At 41.6% G+C, this 14,046-nt stretch overlaps 1 protein-coding gene across 9 annotated transcripts in view; it reads left to right on the top strand.

Annotated features, from left to right (window-relative positions):
* TMEM106C (transmembrane protein 106C) overlaps positions 1–14,046 on the top strand; it is a 79,667-nt gene that overhangs the window by 42,528 nt on the left and 23,093 nt on the right. For 2 of the 9 annotated variants that reach the window (XM_089691372.1, XM_089691371.1), the window contains exons 2-3: positions 10,503–10,605; positions 12,455–12,544. The exons of 3 other annotated variants lie outside the window; for them this stretch is intronic. The gene's annotated coding sequence lies outside the window, so the exon portion shown is untranslated. Of the gene's footprint in view, positions 1–10,502; positions 10,606–12,431; positions 12,545–14,046 lie in introns of all 9 variants that reach the window. 4 more of the 9 variants (XM_089691374.1, XM_089691373.1, XM_089691370.1 and 1 more) reach the window with 2 other exon arrangements.

The raw sequence follows: 14,046 nt of genomic DNA, 5'->3' as shown, positions 1-14,046 counted from the left end.
AGTGATTGGAGTGGCTAAATAGCCACTCGATCACTTCTGCAGAGAACGCGCCCCCCTCCCCCCACAATTGAAGTGGTTCCTTCCTGCCCCAGAAGCATTTTTGTTTCTTCCACTTTCAACTCTTTGTTTACATGGCCATTAGTGGCCAGGAAAGCAGCAGGTCAGACCGATCTGTGTCTAATCTTCATTGGAGGCCAAAGGAGAGATTTGTGGTTCATAAAGAGGACCTGTCATTGCCCCCCAAAAAATAAAGTAATAGTGTAAAAATAAAAGTTTCAAATAAATTCTGTGAAAATTTTTTTTTTTTTTAAAGTGCCTCCTTCCCCCATGCGTAAATGTAAGTCCTGCATGCATATGTAAAGGGTGATCGCACCACACTTGTGAGGTATCCTCGAAAACGTCAGAGTGAGAAGAATACATTTAGCTCCAGACCTCCTTGTGTAACTCTGAATTGGTGACCTGTAAAGGCTTTTAAAGCTTCCTCTATGGAGATTTTTAGGTACTGTAGTTTGGCACTGCTCCACAGGCATACACAATTTTAAAGTGTGGCATGTTGGGTATCTATTTACTCGGTGTAACACCATCTTTTATATTCTAACAAAAATTAGGTATTATATAGTGTTTATGTGCAATAAAATTCATGAAAACCACTGCGCAAATACCGTGTGACATAAACCATTTTATTCTCTAGGGCCTCTGCTAATAACTATATATATAATATTTGGGGGTTGTAAATTTTCAATCACACTAAGCTTGTTCAAAAAGGAGCAGGAGCTTCTTTTGTGCAACAAATTCACATAGGGCAGCCCATTGAAATGAATGAGTTGTCCAATGCATGAGACGTGGAAACGTGTGTAAATTGTGCTTTTAAAACCACAAGCGGAAACGCTCATTCCCACAATGAGATAACTGAATTGGGCCTAAGGGCCAGTTTACACCAGAACGCAGTGTGGAAAATGTACACTCTGTGTTTCCTGCACCGCGTTCAAAACAGACTCCACTTTTGCCCTGTAGTAGGTGTCAGTGCAATGCTAGCAACACCCCAAACGCAGTTTGCAAACGCAGTACGTTTGCCGGCATTGAATCACATGGCACAGAAGTACCATGCCATCTGGTTGCAGTGCGTTTTCAAAATAGCGCATTCACTCACGCATGAGGCATGATTTGAAAAAAGGGTCAGGGACCTTGCGGTTTTGCATGTAAGGCACCCCATTGAAATAAATAGGCTGCCTACATGCAGGAATCAGATGTGTGAACCTAGCCTAAGAGGCTGCCTGTTTGTCCCTATAAATTTGCTCCGTCTGTAGCCACACACAGCAAGAAGATGCCCCTATCGATGGCGTTCAAGATTCGGTAGCGGACCAGCGCCATCTTGTGTGTGGCTACAGAGGGAGCATTTCCATAGGGACACACAGGCTGCCTTTTTAGCGATCCTGCTGTTGGCGATGTGTCTGTAGCAGCAGAATCACTCGTGTTATCAGCCTTTTGGTCATCATACACATTAAAATCAACTTTACTTATCAACTTTCTGTGGAGCGTTCCATTCTAGCAGCTGCATCCACCCTTTCACACTAAGGGGTCAGAGCTTTGTGGTTCCATGACCACATAGAAACATTTTAAAAAAGGTATTTACCTTGTTATTTATGCTAAAATGTAATTTGGGTGAGGGAGAGGTGGTATTTTAACCGCTTGTCGCCCTGTCCCAGTAGATTTACTGTCACATGGCAGCAGCTGCAGGCTCAGCAACGTAAATAAATGCAAGGCAGCCTCCGGGTCTGGGAGTGCACCCGCTGCTGACCTGCGCTGTGGTTAGATACAGCGGGATTTTGTCAGCAGGTCCCAGCCAGTGATTTATGGCTGAGACCTGCTGATCAGCTGTTTCCAATCACAGCAGAGTCCTATGTGTGTGTGTGTGTGTGTATGTATATGTATATATATATATATATATATATATATATAACAACACAGGGCTCTGCAAAGCAGGAAAAAGAAAATCCTGTGTTCTCTGCCCCTCCTCTTGTTCAAATGTTCGCCTGATAAGACAGAGTGAGCCCATGGCCACGTGCTCATGCTCAGTTTAGTATGTATTGCTAGAGATGTTTTTTTTCTTTTCTTTGGGAGAGTGCATGTGATCAACACTGTCCAGACAGAGGGTCAGGGGTTTTGCATCCTCCTAGAGCAGAAAGAAAAACTCCTCCTTCAAGCTTTAACCAGTGCTCTGCTGAAGTCACAAGACTGCTCAAAATGCTGAAGAGAAAATGTGTTTAGCAGTTTATATTTACTAAAATAATTGCACTTCTATGTTCTGTGTACTGAGGGAGACGTGATATAGTGAATCCAGAGTCCTGGGTTTAGTAACACTTTAAACCATTCCTAGCCAGTGTTAGTACAGTATTATATCTGATCACTCTATTAGTGTCACTATTGTCAGTGTACCTCCCAGCTAACTTGCCACGCTATCACAGTTCCACTATAAATTGCTGATCACCAGTATAGTATTAATATACACCTATTGGGATTTTTTTTTTTTTTTTTTTACCTACGACATGTAGCAGAATACATTTTGGCCTAAATTTATGAAGAAATGTTATTTTATTGGATATGTTTTATAACAGAAAGTTAAAAAAGTAGAAAATATAGTTTTTTTGTGTTTTATAATTTCCAGTATTTTATCGTTTATATGTTAAAAAACCCAGTGGTGATTAAATACTACCAAAAGAAAGCTCTATTCTGAAAAAAATAATTTGGGTACAATGTTGCATGATCAATGAATTACCAGTTAAAGTAGCACAGTGCTTAATAGCAAAAAATGCCCTGGGAAGGGGGTCAAGTGGTTATAGTAGGTTTTTTGTTTAGCCCTTCCTTCTTTAACCACCTCCCGTCTGCCTTTAGTAATATGACGGACGCAAGGTGGTTCTCTCGTTCTGCGAGGACATCATATGACGTCCTCCCATTCTCACCGTGCATGCACGGCTGAGGGAGCGCACAGCGCGGCGATAGCTGGTGTGTTGTGTCCCTCGGACACAGCGGATCACGGAAAGAGCCGAAGATGTCGGCTCAGTCATTTGATCAGCTGTGTCCATTCACAGCTGATTACATGTAAACAGGGAAATGCTGGTTATCGGCATTTCTCTCCTCTCGAGTTGTCACGCTGACAGCTCGAGAGGAGAGCTGGTAATCTGCTTTCCGCCCTGATGATCAGTGTAGCCCCAGCAGTGCCACCTGTCAGTGCTCATCAGTGCCTCATATCAATGCCACATATCAGTGCCCATCTGAGCTGCCTTTCAGTGGCACCTATCAGTGCCGCCTGTCAGTGCCATGTATCAGTGCTACCTTTCAGTGCCCATCAGTGATGCCTGTCAATGCCCATCAGTGCCATCTACCAGTGCCTCCTCCTCAGTGCCAGCTATCAGTGCCCATCACTGCAGCCTCATTAGCGCATATCAGTGAAGGAGAAAAATCACTTATTTACACAATTTTATAACAAAAACTAAGAAAAAAAAGTTTTGTTTTTTTTTCAAAATTTTCTGTGTTTTTTGGTTTGTTTAAAAAAAAAAAACCCAGAGGTGAATAAATACCACCAAAATAAAGCTCTATCTGTCACAAAAAAATGATAAAAATTTCATATGGGTACAGTGTTCCATGACTGTGCAATTTTCATTCAAAGTGCGACAGCGCTGAAAGCTGGAAATTGGCCTGCACAGGAAGGGGGTATAAGTGCCCTGTAAGCTAGCGGTTAAATAATAGAATCTGATTGCTGAACAATAATAAAGCATGGGGAATTTCCTAGACTGCCATCCACTTGCTAGAAATGGTAAACCTAACCTGTTAATATGCACTATTTTAAATTTGCCTAGATGAAATGACACTTCTTTTTTTTTTTGTACTCGGGATAATAAACAAAATTAAAATACTTACTAAATAAACATTATACATTACATGTACTTAACATTATAAAACCAAACACATACTTCTCTGTCCTCAGCAATACTTTATTTTAAATATTAGAAAAAACTGTTAAAGCAAAATGTTATCCATAACATAGCAGTAGTAAATCTTTAGGTTGATAGCAGAGCTGCCTCTGGCAGCTCTGATTTTGGCACAGTGCAAAAAATAGCAACTGAGCATGTGCAGAGCAGGATGAAACAGTCTGTTATGGGTGCTTATTTTGAATGTTTTACATAGCCATACCTGCAATAGCGGCCATCCTGAAGAGATCTAGCAGGACTTAATTCTCTGATTAAAGGTTCACTTTAAGAAACTATTTAAATTGCATTCCTTGTTGGCAGATTTCTCCTTGTTACATACACATTTGTTGTGTTTGAGAAGTACAGTAGCTAAAATCAGCTGCGGTGCAAATTCTTTTTGCTTCTCATTTGCTGACAAAGGATTAATGGTTTCGTTGTGTAACATTGTGTGTCTCATTTGTTGACTGCATGTGGATTAGCCAGGCTTTTTCTTATCGCATTTCAGTTACCGCTGAAGTTTTTTCAGCATATTTTGCCTTCCATGGCTCCTGCCTCACCCTCTCATTAACAAGTTAATTATATTTATGAATTAAACTTGACATTTTCTTTACATACTTGATAACATCTCTGGGTTTCTGTGCATCCTTATACAACTCAGGCAGATCTCTCATGAGAGAGGGGCCAGCAGGGTTACTTACTGTACTTAAGTCGGCCATAGATGAGATCAAAACTGAACCTGTTGACTGAAAAATAAAAATAGCTTATACAGTTGTGTCATTTGTTTTTATCTTCTAAAAGAAATCCAGCATGTTGGATTAGGCAATTTCGATTGCAGCACGAAGATCGCACGGCACAGCTAGCACACTAATATTGGGGAAAATGAACGATTTGGCAACCAACAAGAATTTTCATTAATTTTTGACTCCTCTATGGCCAGCTTTAAGTTCTTGTAAACACCACAGTACTCTGCCTCAGTACTTCTCTCAAGAGCCCTCTTGGGAGGAGTTGTGCAAATTTGAAAATGCCTTGATGGGTGAATGTTACTCTGGAGGAGTTGGAATTTCGAGACAAACTGTAATTATATGCAAATATATGCATGCCCATATGTGATCATGAGTCCCCATCACTGAAAGAAATGTAATCCAAAAAATGAAAGAGGTGAGCCAGGGATAGTAAGGCTGCAATGGAAAGAGCTAAATGATGCTGGACATCCTCCGGCAGGAAATAAGGCAGGTCTTGCTGCAGCTTATAATGCACTCACAGTGTGCAGTGAAACCAGAGTAAGCAGTTTGAGCCTTGCATAGCTGCACAAGACTGAGGGTTGGAGTTCAGCTTTAACTTCTTGGCGCCGGCCGAACGCAAATTTGCAGCCTCCCGGCGTCTAGGCCTAGACGCTGAGCGGCCACACATTTGTGTTCTATTAAAAAAAATATATGTGCTGAGAGTGCGCGCTCCCAGCACACATGTCTGGTACTCACAGGAAGATCCCAATCTCCTCTTGCGATCGGGACCTTTCCCGATCGTGTGACCGGCGTGTCATGGCGGTCACATGACCCTAAACCCTTGCCCCGCCTCCCGGCTTCTGAAACCCTTAAAGGGCCGGGAGCCGCTGGCGCCAAGGGGTTAAGAATGAAAATGTTTTGCTGGTTGAAATAAAACTGCAGTGGGCAGAATTTACTAAAACTGGAGCATCTTTGCATGGCAACCAATCAGCTTGTTTCATTTTTGAATCTTAAAGGAGAAATCCAGCAAAATTTAACTATAAGCTAAAAAAATGTTGCCTTCCCCTCCTAATACCTATGCTTTCTAACCTGTATAACAGGGGTCTCCAATCTTTCTAAAGAAAGGGCTAGTTTAGTGTTCTTTGGACTGCGGGGGGGGGGGGGGGAGTAAGCAATGCCCGATCTTTGGTATCAGGGGGGAGAAATAATGGTGTCAGTGGCAGGAATAGTGCCCCACCGTTGGTGTCAGTGGCAGGAAAAGTGCCCCACCGTTGGTGTCAGTGGCAGGAATAGTGCCCCACTGTTGGTGTCAGTGGCAGGAGTAGTGCTTCAAAGGCCAGATAAAGCCAAGCAAAGGGCTGCATCCTGCCCCAGGGCCGTAATTTGGAGTCCACTGCTGTATAAGAATGATGTGTATACTGGAGAGGAGAGAGCACCAGCAATAGTTGGTAATGCCTGGGAGCATTGATGCCACCCCTCGGTTTCCAAGACCCATCCATTGTCAGTGCTCCCTCCTATCCTCTGCCGTTGGCTGACACAGGAGCCGGATCATGTAACTGGAGCGACCTGAAAATAGGGAAATATAAAGCTTTATCTTACACAGGTTAGTATAGGTGTTAGGAGAGGGGAAGGAGCATTGTTAGGACTAGTTAGGATTTGCCTGGAATTCTACTTTAAAGGATCACTAAACAATATATTGCAGCTTTCAGTCCTTATATGTGGGGGCTACATTAGTGTTCTTTTGTTTTAACGCTAAGAACATTTTCAGGAAATACAGAAAATACCAATTGATCTTGCCACAAATGCAGTGTCCTTGTCGCTTCCTGTGAGCTGCACCAAGGAATATCTTCCCTTATAGCTATCTTCTGTAAACTACCAATCTCACTGCCCCCCATGTAATGGAGATTAAGAGATAGACATATTTGCAGTCTATATCAGGTGCGCAGTCTAGGGTGACAACCATGGCTCCCCCCCATAGAAACAGTGGAGGAGTGACATAACCACCCAGGGACAAGATATGTGTTATTCCTGGATTAACAAGAGAAAATAATGGTCACAGAATGCATTTTATTACAGCAGGATTGTAATACTGATACAAACAATAGTTATTTTTGACAATCCAATGGAAGCTTACTTGAGAAATCTCCTTTCATGTTGTGAGTGCTGCCTGTCTGCTAGTCATCTCTTTCCACAACTTCCAGGCTTCCCTGCATGATTTGCAGCTTCTCTTCTGCTGTTTTCTTTCTATTTCTAAGGACTACATATCCCATGATACCTTGCCTGCAAGTAGTGATTCCTGTACTGACTCCCCTCCTGAAACTCCTCCTCTTAGCACCTTTGTAGTTCAGAAGACAGGCTCTGTGAAATGTGTGACACAGCAGTGCCTACTCACAGGACATAGTGAACACATCACAGAATTTACTGAAATAAATGTGTTGGGATCTTCACAATGATGTTCAGATTAACCCTTTCGCTGCCAGGTCTGTACGTTGTACGGACCTGATAGCGGGGCGTTTTACACACAATCCAGTGGCTGCAGCCACCGAGATTGTATCTAAAACTGGCAGGCAGACTCCTGCCTGTCTGGTGAAAGCAATTGGATAGCTGCGCTGCCGGCCGATTGCTTCCACAGCCCCCGGTAACGGTTAATAGGAGTTAGGCTAGAAATAATTGCAATTCAAATGAATATATGATTTTACATTTGACCATAGATGCACTTTAAGGGTTTTTTTTGTCTTTTACTAACCTGCATTATATTTACAAAGACCCCTCTAAAGAATGTGAAGCATTAAAACACAAAGGCAATAAGTCACATTAATCCCAGTAAGCTTGTGCCTGTTTTTCAATACATTAGCAGCACAGTGGCTAAGTAGTTAGTGCTTCTGCTTGGCAGTACTAGAGTCGCCGGTTTGAATCCCAGCCACAGCACTACCTGTCTGGAGTTTGCATGTTCTCTGTTTGCCTGCGTGGGTTTTCTCCAGGTACTCCGGTTTACTCCAACACTCCAAAGACACGTTGGTAGGTTAATTGGTTCCTGTCTGAGTTGGCCCTAGCATATATAAATGTGAATTAGGGACCTTAGATTGTAAGCTCCTTGAGGGAAGGGACTGGTGTCAATGTACAATATATATGTGTAAAGCGCTGCATAAATTGACAGCACTAAATACAGTGCCTTAAAAAGTATTCATACCCCTTGACATTTTCCACATTTTGTCATGTTACAACCAAAAACGTAAATTTATTTTATTGGGATTTTAGGTGATAGACCAACACAAAGTGGTACAAAATTGTGAAGTAGAAGGAAAGTGATAAATGGTTTTCAAAATGTTTTACAAATATCTGAAAAGTGTGGCATGCATTTGTATTCAGGACTGGATTAAGCTTGTAGGAGGAGTTTTCTTTCTCCTCTAGGAGGTTGCAAAACCCCTGACCTCTGTTTGGACTGTGCTGATCACACGCACTTTCCCAAGAAAAAAAAAACCTCTCTAGCAATACACACTAAACTGAGCATGTGGCTACGGGTTCAGTCTGACAGGAGATAAGAAGTGGACATTTGAACAAGAGGAGGGGCAGAGAAGAAAGGATCAAAAAGCCTTTTTACGCAATGCAGAGTATTTACCCCTTAGGTTCCATAGGGAGTATAACAAGCATGCTTTACTGCATATACAGACTGATTTTACTGTTGTGGGTTTAGTAACACTTTAAATGCCACCACCGCCTTTTACAGAGAAGGCGGAAACGCACAATCTTGGCAGTAACAACTATGAGTTTAAAATAAAGGTCTGCAACACGCACTGTCACCGCAGATAGGTATGTTCGGAGATTTATCATATACAGTAGCACTCTTCAAGAGACAGGCATTCTGTAGTTTGCATTAAAAGCTTTAGAGACTATTTCAACAATTTTCCAAATATGGTTTTATATGAAAAAGGTCAAAAATGGTGCATATAGAATATTTTCATAAACAAGGGTGTTACAAGGGAACGAAGAGACAATACAGTAACAGAGAAATAAAAAGTAGTTGAAAATTAAGAATACTTGCAAATCCCTTGGTTTTGCAAGAGTCCAATTGATCAAGCACAAGCAGTACAGTGGCTCTTTCAAGTTTGGTTAGGTGTTCCTTGGTTGATGTTAAAATGAGAGTTATCAAAAGGTCCTGACATTCCCTTTTTCTGTGGTATCAAAGGGTGTTGACAGAGACCATATGACCAATCATCTGGTTTTAAGGGGTGGTGGCTGGGAGGTCACCATGTTTGACCACATTTGTATATGGTCATATGGTCTCTGTCAACACCCCTTTGACACCACAGAAAAAGGGAATGTCAGGACCTTTTGATATTAGCTGCCTATGGTTAGGATTATAGGGTGCGTGAGGTCCTATCCCTTTTGTATTGTTGCTGTATTGTCTCCCGCTATATTGGAAAGCGCTGAGCAAACTGTTGGCGCTATATAAATCCTGTATAATAATATTATCTTCCACGATGTACAGTTTGCATTCTGGAAACTGGTAGATTATTGTTCAGCATTATATTTCATGTCCAGGGATATCAAACGCAGAGTATTTTGGATGGGCCTGTCACCCTGGAAGTAGGAGATTGCTATCTCTCCTTTTGTATGTGCTAACTCATGTATGACCTTGATTTGTTCGGTATGATATTCCTCATTCAAATATATGCTTAATATTAATGTGCCTTGGTCCTGTTGAATTTTATGAATTGTGTGTGGATTTTGTTAGGTTGTGAATTGGGCAGAAGCCTCAGAGAGATTGCACCACGCCTGACTGCTTTCTGGGTACAAACCACGTGTGGCAGAACTGAAGGGTTTTGTCATAGTTTTACGATTGGTCAGAGGGCAGTGTTAATCTGTAGAGTTTTTCTATGGTCAGTAGAAACTAACAGACATCCTGCCAGAACTCAATTAGCTGTTTGCTCTGACCAAGGCCTGTGTGCTGGTGTCTGCTGTCCCTACGTTGAGATAACAGGCTGTTTTGAAGTGTGTTAAAAGTTAAGGCTATGAATTTCAGGAGGAAAGGTTGTGGAGAGATCACTGGCTATGCCTGTTCTCATTACAAAAATGGCTGAGACCTGAACAAGATGGATGTCGCCTACAGCTTTCATGTGCCTAATGCGCACAGCCATTAGAGCCTGGGCTTCCACTTTAAGTGTATGTTCACCTTCAGCAAGATTTTCCCAAAATCTCCTATGTATATTCCATATGGTCTGAATAGTACATACCAGCTTGCCTCCTCTTTAAATGGTGCACATCTGCCTATTGCATGTGGAGCTGGTGAGCGTCCCTCCACAAAAACGCTGACTCTGTGATCTCCCTCTATCCTGCCATTTGCAGGACAGGTCAGACATTACCGCTTAGCAGCCACTCCAGGCTGTTCAAACTGCGCTCATTCCTCATACAATTTGAGCAGTCTGAAGTGGCCGCTAGGGAGGCCTGGACTTGGAGAAAGGGTGTTGAATGATGTTGGCCATGAGACTAAGGACAACTAGTGGCAGAATAAAAGTAGTGCAGGTTTGTTTTTTTTTGTTTTTCTTACAATGTGTTCATTTTTATCTTATTTCTGGCTGACATTCTGAATTCAGTTGTAAAATAAGACAGTATTTTGAGCACAGTAGGTAATGCAACAAAATGATAATATCCAGCGAAGCAGAGTTTCTCAAACTTTAGGCAGGTGGTGGGAAACATTTACTGAGAGAAATATGGAAGCTACCATTTCTAACGTCAGTGCTTTCTGGGTCTTTGACCTTAAACATGCATGCATTTAGTAAAGTCAGAACTCTTTTGATCTGCATACTTCCAGGTTATTGGACTTAGAAGGTAATGAAGCTTTTGGATCATCGTGACGGCCAGAAACTAGCATTTTCAATAAGAGATCATCAGTGCCTCCTTCATATTGAGTACAGGTATTCTTTAGCCCCATTCACACTATTGTGATTTGTCACGTGTCTGTCATTGTGCTGCAATGCATAACAATGGAAATCCAATTATTCTCTATGGTTCCTATTCACATCAGTGCAACTTGGTGCAGTGAGATGTTTGAAAAGGTGCATGTGCTTCTTTTGATGCTACTCAGAGCATTTTGAGTCCCATAGACTTCAATGGAAGCAAATGAAAAATACTCATACAGTACATTTGTTTTTATTTGTAGTATTTTCCTCCTAGAAACCATAATGTCACATCAGATATTTCTAGTCATTGACCAAATTAAAAACACCTGAAGCATGAGGACACGTGAAAAACATGCCAAAACTCACTGCAGGATGCGTGATTGTGTAACAGCACTACTGTGAACTTAAGCTTGGGGAATATTATTTTGCCCTTGTGGTAGACTTTGCTGTGTCTGCTATTAGATACCTATGGTTAGGATTATAGGGTGCATGGGTATTTAACCAGCAGAACAGTCTATCTAGTAATACTGGCTTTGATGGCTTTTAAGAAGGCACAACATTTATTGAATGCAGACTGTCTCAGAGGGAAAAGTAATGATGCGTCAATTCTAATGATGGAGGTGGTAGAAGGAGCATACGTTTATGTTCATGTTCCTTGTACAGATGTTGTAGTGATATCCAGTGTAAATAAAGCAGTGATGTAGTGTAGGTGGTTGGTAAATATGTTACCATTTACTTATGTAGGTAGTTCTCTGAAACTGCAAAGACTAAGAGGGAGGAGTGCTGCAATCTAAAGATAACTAAATATAGATAACCAGTTTGTTGAGTTTATGTACTTCGGTCCCTTATATGCAACAATTTCCTTTATATACTACAGATACTATGAGGCTGGTTTACTAAATTGGTTGAGAATCGTTCCATTAAAGGAAGAACACTCATTCTGAAGTGCTTCCGCGTGGCAAATGTCAGTGTGGGTGACAAATTCATACACTCTTTTTCTCAGTGCAGCTGAGCTCTCCCCTGCTGCAGCTGTCACACAAACAGTGCAGCAACAGGGGAGTTTTAAAGCTGGGGGTGTAGAGCCTGTTGGGGATTCACAGGCACTAGTTCCTCAGGCTCACTCCACTTGTGATTGACATTTGGCAGTGGCAGATCCGCAGCCAATAATCTCTTAACAAGCATGGCCCTCTGTTTCCTCTTGTACCAAATTGTATTGTAACTGTAATGTCTACCTTCATTTTGTAAAGCGCTGAGCAAACTGTTGGCGCTATATAAACTCTGTATAATAATAATAAACAGTCTGCTATTGGCTATAGAAAGAGATCTAATAGGTAACTAATGTCTCAGTTTCCCCATCAAGCTTCTCCCACTGTCCAATTCACTGGTTGCTAGGAGAGGGTAGTAGGTAAAGCAGTGTTCGGCAGCACAACAGTGTACAGAGACAGGCACACAACTCTCTCTATATGCTAAGTTAGAGATGATCTTAATCACATACAGTTTCCTAATCTAAGTAGAGGTAATTCTTTTTGAATTTGCTGCAGCACTAAGAACTACCTGAATCTGTGGCACGTGCTGGAAAAGCTACTGAAACAGGCAGCAGGGATTTTTGAATCTGGCATAGGCCATTTTTAAAGGCCATACCACCAGAAAATTGTCTCTAGGGCTTTGAATCCCCCAGATTGTGTAAATATTCACTTCAGTTATCCGATTATGTGAATGTAAATTCCTGTTCTATTTGAATACCCAACTATGTATACATGCTTTTCATGTGACTGGATGATTGCATTGAATATCTGTACAATTTTTTTGTGTGAAGACTTTCAACTTATTTATTAAATCAGCTCATTTATGTCTACTGTGCAAGTATGCAGTGAAGCTCACGAAATGCTTCCTTATGGACCAACTCATTCCGACATGAAAACTGCAGTTCCTTTGTTCTGATGTAGTATCACAGGTAAAACATACTGTACATCTTATTAAACCTCTATACACCAAACAGGCATGCCCATAAGTGTTGTATTAGTCTGATACCAGTATTGTCAGGTTCCCACTCAACTGCAGTATTAGTATATTGTGTATATTTATAAAGCAAGGGAGTGGCATTCACCATACATTCACTGCATGTGTATCTTTTTGGGGCATGTACTTTTAAATTATAGTATATAACACCTGTCAAAATAGTTTTTGCCTTTCCAGGTTCATTAATGAGAAGAGCAAACTACCTTTTGCAGTGCAGCAGAACTATAGATTGCCATTTATATTGTGTATTTTTTTTTCTCCATTTAGGGACACAGAAAATATATATATATTTTTTTTTGGGGGGGGGGGTTTATACTGCCACATAAGGAGTATTGGACACAGAAAAACAAAAAAAAAACTAGGCCAGCCAAGGATAATTTTTCATTCAAACCTATTTTTCTAACACCATTTATTCTTTGGAATTTTTTTTCCTCAATTAACACTCCTCCCTACATCACAGCTGGAGCTGGTCTTTTTTGATTGCAGCTATCCAGCAGGGCTGTCCTCAGTCTGGGATATTGCGTCTGCACCCTGCTGGCCTGGAGGTTGCAGGTATAGCCATAAATTGACCTTTGGACTCTGGGTTTCGCTTAAGGCCTTTGCCAGATTCTGATCTGTAAAAAGATAACCATAGAGCACTTTCCAGCTCTGAAGCCATTGGCTTTGCCTCAGCACCTTTTCTGTTTCTGAAGACTTGCTCTGTATGTAGGCCAGGCAAGCAGACATCTGGAAGACAAGTCATTTGCATTGGTGTAAAATTCAATGTTTCCACCATTGTGGGACAGGTTACTGACATCAACTGAGTGTAGTGTTGAGCACACAATCTCTGTGCTCTCGTTTCCATCCTATAGCATCAAGAATGCATTTCCCTGCTGCTACTCTTGTTTGCAAAGAGTCATGTGCACGCCAATATTAGGTCTGTCCATGTTGGTCCCCACTGACGACCTGATTCTTATCTGCTACAAGCTGTTTGGTTTTCTTGAGTGCTTTTGCCTGTATACCCTGAGCCTTTGGCAAATGTCTGATTCTAGATGAGGGAGTGGGAGTCCTGGCAAGGAACAGCCCCACTGTAGCCAGTACTCCTAGCTTACACTATACTAGTCGTAGCTCCATTGTTGATTACAGTGTGCCCATTGATTTAGCCAGTGTCTGCAGCCCTTTGCTTCTAGAGTCAGTTTAGTCATCAGTGTCATCCTAGCATAGGCAGTTATGGTCAGTTCTTTTATTCTTTCAGTTGAGTTTTCTTTTTTTTTTTTAACAGTCATGTAAGACTATATAGCCCAAAGCTCTTCAAACCCTTGCAACATAATATTTTGCCTTTGTGGGAAGATTCAGTCCATTCCTCGGACAGACTGAGTAGTTTGGCACCAAAGACTAGAGTGTCCCCTGTTTTGGTGACTCATGAAGGATGCCAGCCTATTGGGCTGGAGTAGAGCC

This window comes from Staurois parvus, unplaced genomic scaffold, assembly GCF_062004578.1.
Source record: "Staurois parvus isolate SC_StPar_1 unplaced genomic scaffold, SC_StPar_1.0 ptg000562l, whole genome shotgun sequence".
In the NCBI taxonomy this organism is placed as follows: Eukaryota; Metazoa; Chordata; class Amphibia; order Anura; family Ranidae; genus Staurois; species Staurois parvus.
This window is presented reverse-complemented; position numbering and strand designations above follow the sequence as displayed.